The sequence below is a fragment of the Piliocolobus tephrosceles genome, chromosome 18, assembly GCF_002776525.5.
Source record: "Piliocolobus tephrosceles isolate RC106 chromosome 18, ASM277652v3, whole genome shotgun sequence".
NCBI lineage: Eukaryota > Metazoa > Chordata > Mammalia > Primates > Cercopithecidae > Piliocolobus > Piliocolobus tephrosceles.
In genome coordinates, this window is record NC_045451.1 from 31,624,726 (window position 1) to 31,638,303 (window position 13,578).

At 44.9% G+C, this 13,578-nt stretch overlaps 1 protein-coding gene and 1 pseudogene across 4 annotated transcripts in view; one reads left to right on the plus strand and one right to left on the minus strand.

Moving 5' to 3' along the window:
* MAPK4 (mitogen-activated protein kinase 4) overlaps positions 1-13,578 on the minus strand; it is a 175,159-nt gene that overhangs the window by 104,121 nt on the left and 57,460 nt on the right. The gene's annotated exons all lie outside the window — the stretch shown is intronic.
* Positions 5,695-8,448, plus strand: LOC111539581 (annotated as a pseudogene). Its single transcript, XR_002730725.1, has 2 exons — positions 5,695-5,930; positions 8,019-8,448. The product of XR_002730725.1 is annotated as a 40S ribosomal protein S25 pseudogene (transcript).

Consider the following 13,578-nt stretch of genomic DNA (forward strand, 5'->3'; position numbering starts at 1 on the left):
GGCGAGATGAGATGGCAATGGAAAGAATTTCTACTCCCTGTGGCCTGCCAGCCCTTGGCCTCCCAAAGCGATCAGATGTTGGATTTGGAAACAGCCAACCCGATAGAATTCTTCACACTTCTAATTACTTCATGATTTGTACACATTTTGGCGGTTGCTTCAAGGCTGTTTTATTAATTCGCAGATTTTCACTATTTTTGCTTCTCCTTTTCTTGCCAATTAGCTGAACTAGCTGCAACTCAGCATCTGGGGAGGGCTACGATGGGAAGCAAGCCTCCCTCCTCCCCAACCCCCACTACCTGGGAACCCTACCTCAGAGCCACCGTCAGGAGTCACCATAGGGACCAATGGGTGAGGTGGCCTGGTGGGAGCTTATTCCCTGATGACAAAATGTCCCCTCTGTTTTGAAAGAACACCTTGAGTCACCTCTCCCAGTCTGTCCAATGCTTGACTGAGCCCTGTGGACTCACATGATAATCTAAGACATTAGGGAGAATGCTGCTGCCGCCAGACTTGCCTCACAAACTCCATGAGGAAATTCGGAGAGGACCCTATGCGGCCAGGTCTCGGATGTGGCCTAATCAACACCATCCAAACTCACAGGCATGGGAGACCCTGCATTCTGTGTCATCTCCCGGGCAGGCAGTACCGGTCAAGGGATCTGTCTCCAGTGCTGGGCCTCACGTCTGCTCTCTCAAATGGGATCATAACATAGGCTCTGCCCTCCTTGCTAGGTTACTGTGAGGAAGTGTGTTCAATGTTATAAGAGCTAAATGCAGGCAAGGGGTCCTCATAAGCGACAGCTTTGGTTTGAAGACAACACAGTGGCAGGGTGTTCAGCTCTGCTTTCAAGTCAGAAGGATCTCAAGGCTGGGTTTGGCCTGGAGTGGGAAACCCAGCTGCAGCCTCTCCTTCCTCCAGAGCTCAGGCCACCCCTGAAGCTGGTGGTTGGGATCAGGAAGGAAAGTTCCAGATGGGAGTGTCTGTGGCCTCAAGGAACCATTGCTATCCATTGTACCCTCTGCAGATGATTGTGTCAGTTTCTTGCTTTTGAGGGGAATCTTTCCTTTGGAATCCTTCCTTCAGAATCCTTCCCATCTCCAATGAGGCCATAGGACAGACTCCCTGGTCCACCATGAGGCTCGATGTGCAAGGACAGCAGATGCCATGACGCCCAAGCCAACCCCTAGTGCTGGTCCAAGTCTGCCTCTCCCAGGAAGCCTCCTTTGACCAGGTGGTCCACGGGAGGTCTGGGCAGGAGCCAGTTGAGGAAACACAGCAGGAGCTGGAATGGAGGCCACGTGGCCAAGATGAGTGGGCGGGGGGTGGGGTGGTAGGGAGGACAAAAATGCCAGGCTGGAATGGTGATGGTCTCCCTTCCCTTCACAGTGACAAGACCTAATGACAACACCCATCTGTCTTGCAGATTAACAAGGGACGGGAGATAGCCAGGAGGCTGGTTTCCCTTGACAAAGGACACCTGCATAATAAATGACACCACATGCAAATGCAAGGAGTCACTCGGGCACAGGGTTGGGGAACACAATACAGAGCCCCCTGAACACCTTGAGGATCTGGGTGTGGGGCGAGCTGTGTTCATGCTGAGTATCTGGATGAAGCACATCTGCTGGAGACCCCTTGTGACTTCCTGGGAGCCTGAAGGGCCTGGTCACATTCCAGGTTCTGGGAGGGGCTCTAGCTATTTTCCGTCTCTTCTTTCTATGAGGATCTCCCAATGCTGTATAAGCTTCAGACCTCACCAATCCTGGGTCCAGCCTGGCTTTGATATATGGGCATGTGCCACCCCGAGTCTATTCTGGTATTCAGACTTTATGCATGTCTTCCCTCTCTAATTGAACTGGAAGCTCCATGAGGGAAGGGGCTGTGTTCTACTCCTTGGCCTCCTCTGCCGTCGGTGTCACAGCCCTTGTATGTGCTAAGAGCCCAATACACATTTGCTCATGGAATGGGGGTTTGTGACTCCTGTGGTCTTTGGAGGGAGGAAGCTAGAAAAGGGGTCTCAGAGAATGATGCTGAGGATCCAGGAAAGGAGAAAAATAAAACACAAGAATAAAGTGAGGAAGGAAAAAAATCTTGCCATATTTCATGGCCAGCACTTTCTCTGTCTCTTAGCATCCCAAGATTCTGGTCACCAAGGCTCGGTCTCTTGGGGTGACGGAGGCCATCCATCCCTGATGCAGACCCTGCATTTTCCAGGACCAGCTTTGGTTCTTCCTTGACTTGTTCCCTCTCCCATGCCTCCCGCTGTGCCCTGAAAAAGCTCAGGAAAGCACAAAGCTGGCTGAGTTTTCAGGTCCTGGGCCTCAGCCTCTCCATACCGGTGTCCTGGGGCAAGTGCCAGTCAGCAAGGACATCTTTCATTTCCAGATAGTCCTCATCTTCCAGGTACCCCAGAGAGTGAATCAGAGTGGAATTCAGTGCCACAAGCTGAGGGACAAGATAGGCTCTCTTGGTTGGGCCCTGTGTTTTGACAAAGTTTAGAGCTGACTCAACACTCTTTAAGCTTGCTGCTGGATGCTCTCAGGTGTCACTTTCTGAACACAGCAAGTTCTCTAGATCCCAGGCAGCCAAAGCTTCCCAGGCAGCTGCACCAGGCAGGCATACCAGACAGGGCTCTCCAGGAAGAGCACCTGTGTACCTAAGAAGAGATCTATCTTAAAACAATATGTTCACCAATGACACCATCACCACCACGAAGGGATTCACCATTGGTGTTATTAAAAAACAAAGTTATACTTTAAAAAAACTGTAAATTCAGCATATAAACATCAGATAATAAAGAAAAGAAAAACAAAACAGAAAGAATAACCCTAACATCCAGGATAAGTCTGGCTAACACTTTGGTAACATCCTTTTGGCATTTTCTGCTTGTAATAACATTTTTAAAAGTCAAATAGGACCCTACAGTATATACTATTTTGTAAGTTATAGACTATTAACAATCTTAGGTGAACGGGAAGACTGTGACATCATGGAATAGGTCCACAGCATTGCCATATACAGGACTACACTGCTCACATGTTGATTTCCTTTACTCTTCTGGAACCTAAAATAAAATATTTGCAAATTATAACTTATTGTACAAATATCTAGGAATGTAATTGGGAAATCATAATTTGGCTGGTACTCTTGCATTCTGCTTCCATTTGTGCAACAGGCCATACAAAGCCCATACACTCATATATCCATTCATACTTTTGCCAAATGCTGATTACATCCTACTCTGTCCCAGCATTGTGTTAGCCATAAACTAGTAAACAGGTCCTTGCTCTGGTGGAATTTACACTGCAGTGAGAAAAGACAAATACCAAGATAAGTAAACAGAGATAAAATAAAGTCAGCAGGAATAAATAGGGACAAGTGATGTGATTGCATATGTCAGGGAAAAAGATTATTTTGGCCAGGTGTCTCTGAAAAGAAATCATGTGGCCTGAGATCTGAAAGGTAAGAAGGGGCCATCTATGTAGCCGCTTGAGGAAGAGCAATCCAGGCAGTGCACACAGCAAGTGCAAAGGCCCTGGAGCAGAACACACTTGTTGTATTCAGGAAAGAGACTAGTGGGGCTGAAGCCAGAAGGGCGGGGTTGGGGATGAGGTTGAAGAGGTGGCAGAGCAGGACCTTGTATGTTAAAACGGTAAGTGCTTTTGACTTTATCCCAAGTGCGCTGGGAAACAGTGAAGTGTTCCAAGCAGGGAAATGACATGGTCTAATTTGCATGTTTACAAGTTCCCTCTGGTTGATTCCTGAAATGCAAAGAATGTACTGCAGTTCCCCACAATAATGGGAACAGGGAGACAGTAAGGAGGCCACCTGAGGTGGTCCAGGCAGGTGACGATGGTGGCTTAGACTTCAGTGTCAGGGCTGGGGGTGCAGAGGGATGCGAGATGCATTCTGGAAGTGGAACTAATGGGATGTACTGACAGATTCACTGTGAAGACTGTGGACAGGAAGGGCTAAAGAAGATAATTATTTTGCTTGACTGGGTGTTGAAGCTTCCATTTACACAGACAGGAAAGTGGGGACAAGCCGATCTGGGATGAGTCTAAATGAATTTGTAGAAAAATCTGTGCTGCTGCACAATGTTTATAATTCTTTTGAGACCAGTCCCCACTTGGCTCGCAGGAGCTTGATGCATCAAGTGCTGAGACCTGATGGGGACCAGGTTCTAGTTCTAAATTAACCACTCCCTGCCTGAGACTTCAGGGAATTTACCTCACTCCATGGAGTTTCCCCCATCTCTGCCAAAACAGATAGATTAAACACTCCCTTCTGAACTCCTACAGCTCTCTTACAGCCTGATAAATGATACCCAAAGAGCTACTTCAGCTCCTGGAAGGGAGGCACACTATAAATTAATTTGTTTCCTTAGCTGTCTTCTGAATTAACTAACAGTTGCGTCCATATGTGTACACAGGAGATAGTTATCTTACTTCAAGGGCTCTGTTCCTGAAAAATAAAAATCTTTTGGGAACAGTATGTGAAATGAGACTATTTATCTGACTGTACAGGTCACTAATTTCTCCCCGACCATCATTAATTGGCTTGGGAGCACTGGCTTTCACTCTCATTACAGATGACGCTCTTATGCTAAAGTCTGAAACCCATACATTCAGCAGTTTGTGGTGGCTGTTACACAATCATTCACAAAATGGTGTTTCGCAGCCTGGTCCATTATTCTTCTTTAAACAAATGCTGCAGTTCCAAACCTATTCTGCCTGCGTCCAAGTCACACATCAGGGACCATGTGCCATGAGGGAGAGGTGTTCTCAGCCAACGTGTCAGTGTTTTATTGAGTGCCTCTCCGAGGGCCGTACATGAGGCCCAAATCCCCCTTGAGGAATGAAGTCCTCCCTGCCCCAGCTGCTGGGAGGCGGCCAGCAGACTCAGTGGCAGCCCCCTCCAAGGACTGGCTTGGCTGAACAGAGTCACCTGGCCAGGGTTCATACCTCCTGCCCAGGGCAGCCCACAGCCAAGGACAGGAAAGTACAAAGGGCCTCCAACTTGGGGCAACTCTGAAGGACCATGTCAGCCGCAGAAGTCTCCACGCATCAGAGGAGGCTAACGCTGTGCCTGCAGCCCAGCCACGCGCAACCCTGCTTCCCTCTTCCCCCTTTCTCAAGTCTTAACCCCAGAAACACCCCCTGGAGTAACAAATGCCCTTCAAGCTAATCTTGGCACAGACTCTGCTTCCTAGAGAACCCACCAGCACATGTGATGCCTCAGGCAGGCCCCCGAGAAAGACATGGTTGAAAACCCCACTGCCGCCTCAGGGCCTCTCCATCCTCTGCCTTTCTGGCCTAGTTTTGATTTGTCCTCTCAGTGGTTGGCCCTATATCCTGCTTCACCTTATGATAAAGTCTACTGAGATCACAGTGAACTGTAAGGGCTGTTAATAGGCATTAAGATGTGCCCTGTCTACCCAGAAAGGCTGTACACACCCAGTGGCAGAGACTTACAAATGTCTTCTGTGCCCGGCACAGTGCCGTGCACACGCAGTAAACATCATGGAACGACGGTGATGGGCAGCGCATGAAACGATGGCATTAGCTAATGCTAAGTGCCAAATGCATGGTGAAGACAGAAAGTATCACAGATACTTGGACACTGGAGACCCTCAAGAAACTCCAGGGAAATCATAAGCAAAGCTTTTATAACTCAAACTCTCTAGCAACAATGGAGGATTCATTTCTGGAAAAACGTTTTGCCCCTGGTGGCACCTGCATTCTTAGTTACTCAGAGCTTGATTCCCTAGCTTCTCACCCCTTTTTCCTACCATCTGGGATCCTGTCTGTGCTGATTATCAGCTCTGGAGAGAAAGAGTCAAATCTGAAATATTTAGTGGCTCTGGCCAAGGGTCTGTTTGGACAGTCAGCTAAAATGAATGGCTTCGTGGTGGATTGGGGCTCTCTGTGACTTTTCACTTCACCGAGTCATTCTGCTGTCTGCAAACCTATAATAGCAGCCTCTGCCATTAGGATCGTGTCCCATTTTTCTCCCTTGTATTTAAGGTTTCCTGCTCACATAGGTATTGCCCCGCTCTCACTCCCTGCAGCACTATGTACCTTCAGGGCACATTTTAGCGCTTAAGTACAGTTGTTATTTTTGGCCTTTAGTTGTTTCCTGTGTAGGTCTCCCTTCTTCGTGGGGATGAAGAGCTGCAGACCAGGCATCTTCTGTCTTTTGTCTGCTGTCTAGAAGGCAGTTTGGAAAAGAAGAGCATATGTTTTGGAGTCAGAAGATTTATAATTTGGTATAAGCTAGTAATACTTTTGAAGCCTCAGTTTCCTAATCTGGAAAGTGGGAATACTAGGACCTTCTTCATAAGGCTGACGTGATTAAATGAGTGAATGTATATAAAACCCTGAGTACAGTACCCAGTAATGTAGCAAATGATTGATAAAGTTAAGCACTGTTTTTCTTCTTTAATAGCATTCAAGGGCCCTGTTTCTTAGCAAGTCAAATAATAACAAGGACACTTGGCCGAAAGAAGTAAAAATAAGATAAAATAATTATTAGGTTGATAGTTATCTCGATACAAGGATAACTTCTCCAAACATGGAAGGGAAAGTAGATAGATGGTTTGATGGAGCTCTGGGCCACGGGTGGATTTTTTTTCTTTCTGCAAGTTTATTTTAATGTTTTTATAATGTTCTTTGTGCTATATATATATTTTTAATTTTTATAGAGATACAGTCTCCCTATGTTGCCCAAGCTGGCCTTAAACTCCTAGCCTCAAGCAATCTTCCCACCTCAGCCTCCCAAAATGTTAGGATTATAGGCACAAGTAACTGTACCTGGCCTGTGCTATAATTTTCAAAAAATGAGCAAGAAGATATGATGGTTTTCATATTTAACTGTCTGGCAACACTCCTCTCCCTGGGTGAGTACAAGCAGAAAGTAAATGTTGGTGGGCTGGAGTGATCTCATGCATAGAGATGGTATCTCAGTTCATGGCCACAGGAAGATACACATTAAACAGGCAGATTCTGCGTCAGAATTTCTAATGAGGAGAACTAAAAATCTGCATTTTATTAGATAAGTTCCTTGTATAATGATATGCTCCTGAAAGTTTGAGAGATTCTGGCCTCCTGGAAAGAACATTGGATTTGGAGATCCAAGTTCTACTCAGCTCTGCCACTGTCTTCACAAGTCATGGGTGCTCTTGTGTCCCGTTTTGCTCTTCTCCTGTAACACTTCCACTTCCAGCTCGATGGTCATTATGGCCCCTTTTGAAGGCAGAAAGGATCAGTCACATTCTCCACTGGGAACCCATGCCAAAGGAGAAAACTTGGCCAGAGAGCCCGGATTCCTGAGGATAGCTAAATAATCTTTGGGACAAATAAATATTCAGCGAGTCATCAGGCCTCAGCAGAAGTAAAGTGCATGCCTATTGTTGCCAACCCAAATAAAGAAGTTGTACAGCCTGCATTTCCTTGGGGGAGCCAATATCCTATTTCTGTTTCAAGGTTGGCAGCTCTGCAACTCAGTCCAGAGTCTCTACTTACACTAGCCTCCCTGTGGACCCACATGAGGCTGTGCCTCCTCTCTCACTAGCACTGCAGAGAGAAAGGACTGCAGAGTGGAAAGGACAGAAACACTAGTCGATTTGGCATAGCTTTGCTAAAAGAATGAAATGGTTAAAAATGGTTAAAAGGAGGTTTAGCATTATGAGTAGGTTTCCATGGAGTGTGAGTGTGCTCGCTGAAGTGAGAAAGTCTTACTGAAAAGACACAGGAAGAAAGAGGCAGTCATCAATGACATTGAAATTTGCTTGTCTCACTGGATGAAGGCCCAGTTGGGTCCAGGCCCAGCGTGGTGGCTTATGCCTGTAATCCCAGCACTTTGGGAGGCTGAGGTGGAAGGACTGCTTGAGGCCAGGAGTTTGAGACCAGCCTGGGCAACATAGTGAGACTCTGTCCCTATAAAAAAAATAAAAATAGCTTTTTTTTTTGTCTGACATCTTAGCAAGGCTGCGGTGTCCGCTGCTGCTCTCCGAGCTTTGCAGTGCCACCCAAAGATGACAAGAAGAAGAAGGATGCCGGAAAGTTGGCCAAGAAAGACAAAGACCCAGTGAACAAATCTGGGGGCAATGCCAAAAAGAAGAAGTGGTCCAAAGGCAAAGATCGGGACAAGCTCAATAACAGTCTTGTTTGACAAAGCTACCTACGACAAACTCTGTAAGGAAGTTCCCAACTATAAACTTATAACCCCAGCTGTGGTCTCTGAGAGACTGAAGATTCAAGGCTCCCTGGCCAGGGCAGCCCTTCAGGAGCTCCTTAGTAAAGGACTTATCAAACTGGTTTCAAAGCACAGAGCTCAAGTAATTTACACCAGAAATACCAAGGGCGGAGATGCTCCAGCTGCTGGTGAAGATGCATGAATAGGTCCAACCAACTGTACATTTGGAAAAATAAAACTTTATTAAATAAAGAAAATAATAATAAAATAAAAATAAAAATAAAAAAATCAGGTGTGGTGGCACGTACCTATAGTCCTAGCTACTTGGGAGGCTGAGGTGGGAGGATCACTTGGGTCCAGGAGTTTAAGGTTACAGTGAGCTATGTGGCATCACTCTACTCCAGCCTGGGCAACAGAGAAAGACCTTGCCTCTAAAATAAATAAATAAATAAATAAATAAACAAACAAACAAACAAACAAATAAATAAATGATTTTGGGTCCAGTTTAATTTAAACTGAGCTTTGATGCACTGGGTAAACATCATAATGACTCACAGAAAAACAAATCATGGCTTATCACTTAATTTTTCCTGATGAAAAATCTCATAATTGCAGACTAGTCAGTATATAATATCAGGACTTCCTATACCTTTAGCAAGGAATCTCTGGTTGGCACGCATTAACCCAAGTTTATAGAGATTTGATTCTTCACAAAAGATCCTTCATATAGTTTTCTTTTTGCAGGGAGACAGCCTAATTAAAATGATACAGTTGACCAGTTCTCAGTTTACATTCACCTTCTTGCATAAGTAGCGTGTAATGACTTTAACCACTCTGGGTCGTAGAAAGATATTCTATAGAAGGCAGTTACCCAGGCCAAGTACCTGCATCTTGGAGGGCTTGAGTGTTTACTATACTGACTTTCAGATAGTGTTCTCAGGGGAACAGTCTGCATTTTCTCTTTAGATTTGGGATGCTCTTACTTGCCCTGATCCATCCTTTCAAACACCTGCCCCACTCCATAATAATGATCACACTTTTACCAATGAAGCCAACGCTTTCTCATTAGGCTTGTAGATTGTGTCTAATTGCATGTGGTCTCTAACATTTCTAAAGATAGAAATAAATATAAGCATTACCTTCATACATTTTAGATATAATGCAAAAACACAAACATTCTCAAAGCCAAGGGAAATGTAGTAAGGACAAATAAAAGACGCAGTGTTTACCCCCAGTTTTATCTGAAATATGGGAAGAGTCACTGGAAAAGGCCTGAAGGTCTTGGTGAACCCCATATTTTATATACAAATTTTTACGGTGGAACTGTTTTTTAAAAGCTATGTCAATACAGAAATGTATGAAGAGACATAGAACTTAGCTTGTATATATTCTTCCTCTTTTCTCCAACATTAATCAAACTATTATTTGGGGGTATCAAGTAGAGCTTTACAAGCAAAATGGGGAGAAATGGAGAAACAGGAATGAAAGTAGGTACAGGGCTTAGTAACTAGTTTGGGTGAACTGACTTTAACAAGCACGCTTTCAACAATACTGGGGAAGCCCAGAGGTCATTGAGCAGGCACGTGAGGGTCATCATGAGGGATCAGAGATGATGGGAGAGCTCAGAAGGTTAAGCCTGGAGATGGAGGTGGGTTAGCTTCAAATATTTGCCAGGCAGCCTGGGGAAGGGGGCTAAACTTTATGTAGGCTTGATCCAGAAGGTTAAAAAAGTCTAAGTGTATATATACACATATGATAGATATATATTAGAAAACAAGTTTTGGGGCAAAAGAAGAAGTTTTCAAATAAGTTGGAGCTCTCCTCCAAAAGAATGGCTGATTCCTAATAAAGCAGTGAGTTCCCTGTTATGGGATGTGTTCAAGAAGAAGAACTGACCATCTGTCGAGAATAACATGGAGAAGAGTCTGGCTTTAGATAAACTCTGAGCATCAATTCAGTGCTCAGGCTGAAGACTTTTATAAGCAAGAACAGTCACAGAGATAGAAAATGAGATGGAAGAGGGGTGGCTTAATGTCTTGTTATAAGTAGGAGTAAAGATATAACAAGAATGTTCTAGAGAAGATTTTAAATCATGAGTGGGAGGATCAGAAGCCTGTCACATTTCTCTCATTTGATTCTTCATATGACATCTGACTGGCCCATGAAGAAAGCTGTAATCAATGATCTCCAGGTCTCAGCTCTGGGATTCTACAGGTCGGTACAACCACCTCATCAGCTCTGCAGCTGAGATGGTAACGTGACCCTCTCCTGTGGGTGGAACAGACTGGTATTTGTCAAGGGTTTACCAAACTAGAATGAACAGGGGTCTAAAATCAAAGTCTGGTTTAGTCCCTGGAAAGTCATGTTTGACAAAACATAATGCCATGACAAACATAAAACCATCGGGTTTTCCTTCTTCCTTCCTGATAAGAAGGAATAAAGTGCTGTAAACTTTGCACTTTATTTTCTTGCCACGTGCAGCATTAAAATGAAATAATTTTCCTCCTTTATTTAAAAGATTAATTTTGTTTCCTCTGTTAAGAAAAAAGTTGTTTCAATAATGCATTTGAAATTACAGACTCTGATGTCTTCTGTTCAAATTGTTTTACCTGCAACGGGCTGGCTCTCCCATGCCTTATTTTGAGAAACCCTGCAAAAATCCAAAAGCAAAGGGAAAAATCCAGTAATAATTATTCCCTCATCAATGGGTCCTCCATTTTGCACAATAATTCAAAGAAACTCAAAGTCTTAGAGCCAAAAGCTGGAGCCTTAAAGTTGATGGTCGTGGTAATGATAACAGTCATTGCCATTTATTCAACATGTTCTTTATGCCAGGACATGTGTTAAGCCTTGTGATGGTTAATACTGAGTGTCAACTTGATTGGATTGAAGGATGCAAAGTTTTGTTCCTGGGTATGTCTGTGAGGGTGTTGCCAGAGGAGATCAACATTTGAGTCAGGGGACTGGGAGAGGCAGACCCACCCTCAGTCTGGGTGGCACCATCTAATCAGCTGACAGCATAAAAGCAGGAATGAAAAGAGCAGACTTGCTGAGTGTTCTGGCCTTCATCTTTCTCCCATGTTGGATGCTTCCTGCCCTTGAACATCAGACTCCAGGTTCTACAGCTGTTGGACTCTTGGACTTATACCAGTGATCTGCCAGGGGCCCTCGGGCTTTTGGCCACAGACAGAAGGTTACACTGTTGGCTTCTCTATTTTTGAGGTTTTGGGACTTGGACTGGCTTCCTGGCTCCTTGGCCTGCAGATGGCCTATTGTGGGACTTCACCTTGTGATCGTGTGAGTCAATATTCCTTAATAAACTCCCCCTCATATATTCATCTATCCTATTAGTTTCGTCTCTTTAGAGAACCCCAACTGATACAAGCCCTCTTAAATATATTATCTTATTTAAGCCTCAGGACAATCCTGAGAAGTAAATAACAATGACCATACTTTATGGATGAGGAAATCCTATTCTAGAGGCTGAGGAGAGTTGAGTACTTTGGCCTGAGGTGCCACAGAAGCTAGGCAGCAGAGCTGGGATTTAAATCCACGCAATCTGACGTGATGCCAAGCCGCCTCTACTAGGTATCACACTGTCCAGGCATCTTTCAACTTTCTTTGTAGCATCAGAAGCCCCACCTTTTTTTCCCCCAAAGGAAGATTTACACAGAACCTTAAGACACATACCCAATCAAAAAGGAGTTTCTTTGGCAAATAAATACACAAGGAAGAAGTGTTCAAAGCCAGCCCCCACCACCTGAAGTGACACTGAGGAATCCTAAGGTCCCCTGGAACTCAGTTTGTAAACCAGAAGTCTAGTCCAAATCCCTCATTTTATGGAGAACCGAGGCTGAGAGCAGTACTGTGGCTTAGCCACGTTACTACTTTGTGGCTGGTTGTAGATTTGAACCCAGTTTTTCCCCAAGGTGTCTTGAAAGAGTTAGAAACCTCAGCTTCACCTTTCAGGTAGCCTCTGGCCTGCAATGTGCTTAAAACCATTCAAAGCTGTTTCCTACCTGTCTGTTGTTCTGAAAAAGCAGAACTGAACTTGGGCAACCTTGTATCCTTGAATCTAAATTATCATTACCCCTCCCAAATTAATATTTAAAAAATACACGTGTGGTAGACATTTCCAGTTGTCACCCAAATGGTGTTCTCCTCTTCTTCCACAGAAATATAACTTTTAGTTGGACACTAGGACACCCATGGAAAACTCCATCTCTCAGCTGTTTATGACCAGCGGGATGTGTGTAGAATTGATGTGTACAACTGCAGGATCAGGTCTGGAAAAAGAGGGGCATGTCCTGCCTTTCATCCTTTTTTCCTTCCTTCTGGCTAAACTGCAGGCACAATGGGAGCCATTCTGAGTCATGCCAATGAGGACAATATCTCAGGAAAAGTGAACAACAAGATAGAAGGAGCCTGGGTCCCCAAGGCTATGGAACTGCTGTGCCACGGTGGACTGCTTGTCCTGCAGTGTTATATGAGAAGGAAGTAAATTTCTGGATTGTTTAAACAACTAATATTCAGGCTGCAGCTTGTACCACAACTTAGACAGAAGAGGGCATGTGCACTGGACCCCTTCATCAGGAAGCCCTGGATCTCGCATACACACAATTATGAAAGAACGTGGCGAGGAGTGGTGGCTCACACCTGTAATCCCAGCACTTTGGGAGGCTGAGGTGGGAGGATCACTTGAGGTCAGGAGTTCGAGACCAGCCTGGCCAACATGGTGAAACCCCATCTCTACTAAAAATACAAAAATTAGCCAAGCGTGATGGTGCACGCCCTGTAATCCCAGCTACTTGGGAGGCTGAGGCAGGAGAATTGCTTGAACCCAGGAGGTGGAGGTTGCAGTGAGCCGAGATCGTGCCACTGCACTCCAGCCTGGCGACAGAGCAAGACTCTGTCAAAAAAAAAAAAAAAAGAAAGAAAGAAAGAAAAGAAAGAAAGAGAGAGAGAGAAAGAAAGAAAGAGAGAGAGTGAGAGAGAGAGAGAGAGAAAGAAAGAAAGAATGCACGAGCACCCAGTTGCTCAGGACCCAGTCCTGGGCACAAATACAGCATGAGCGAGTGGGCACCTGAACATCCGCTTATGTGACTAACGGTCAGCCTCCAGGGAAACATTTCTCCACATCTCTTGCCTAGTCCACAAAACAAAAGGCTACTGTGTCCAAGTGTTGTGAAAGATTGGGGATTGTGACATCGCCAACATCAGGGACAGACTCAGAGTGCAGGGAGAATCTGAGCCGTGCCAGCCCTTAAGTATTGACTCATCAACTCCTCCCTCAGGGACCAGCAATGTAACAGATTCCTGAATAACCAAGAAGTATTGCTTCTCAGAAGGGAAGAATCCTCATTTTCTTGATTCTATTCA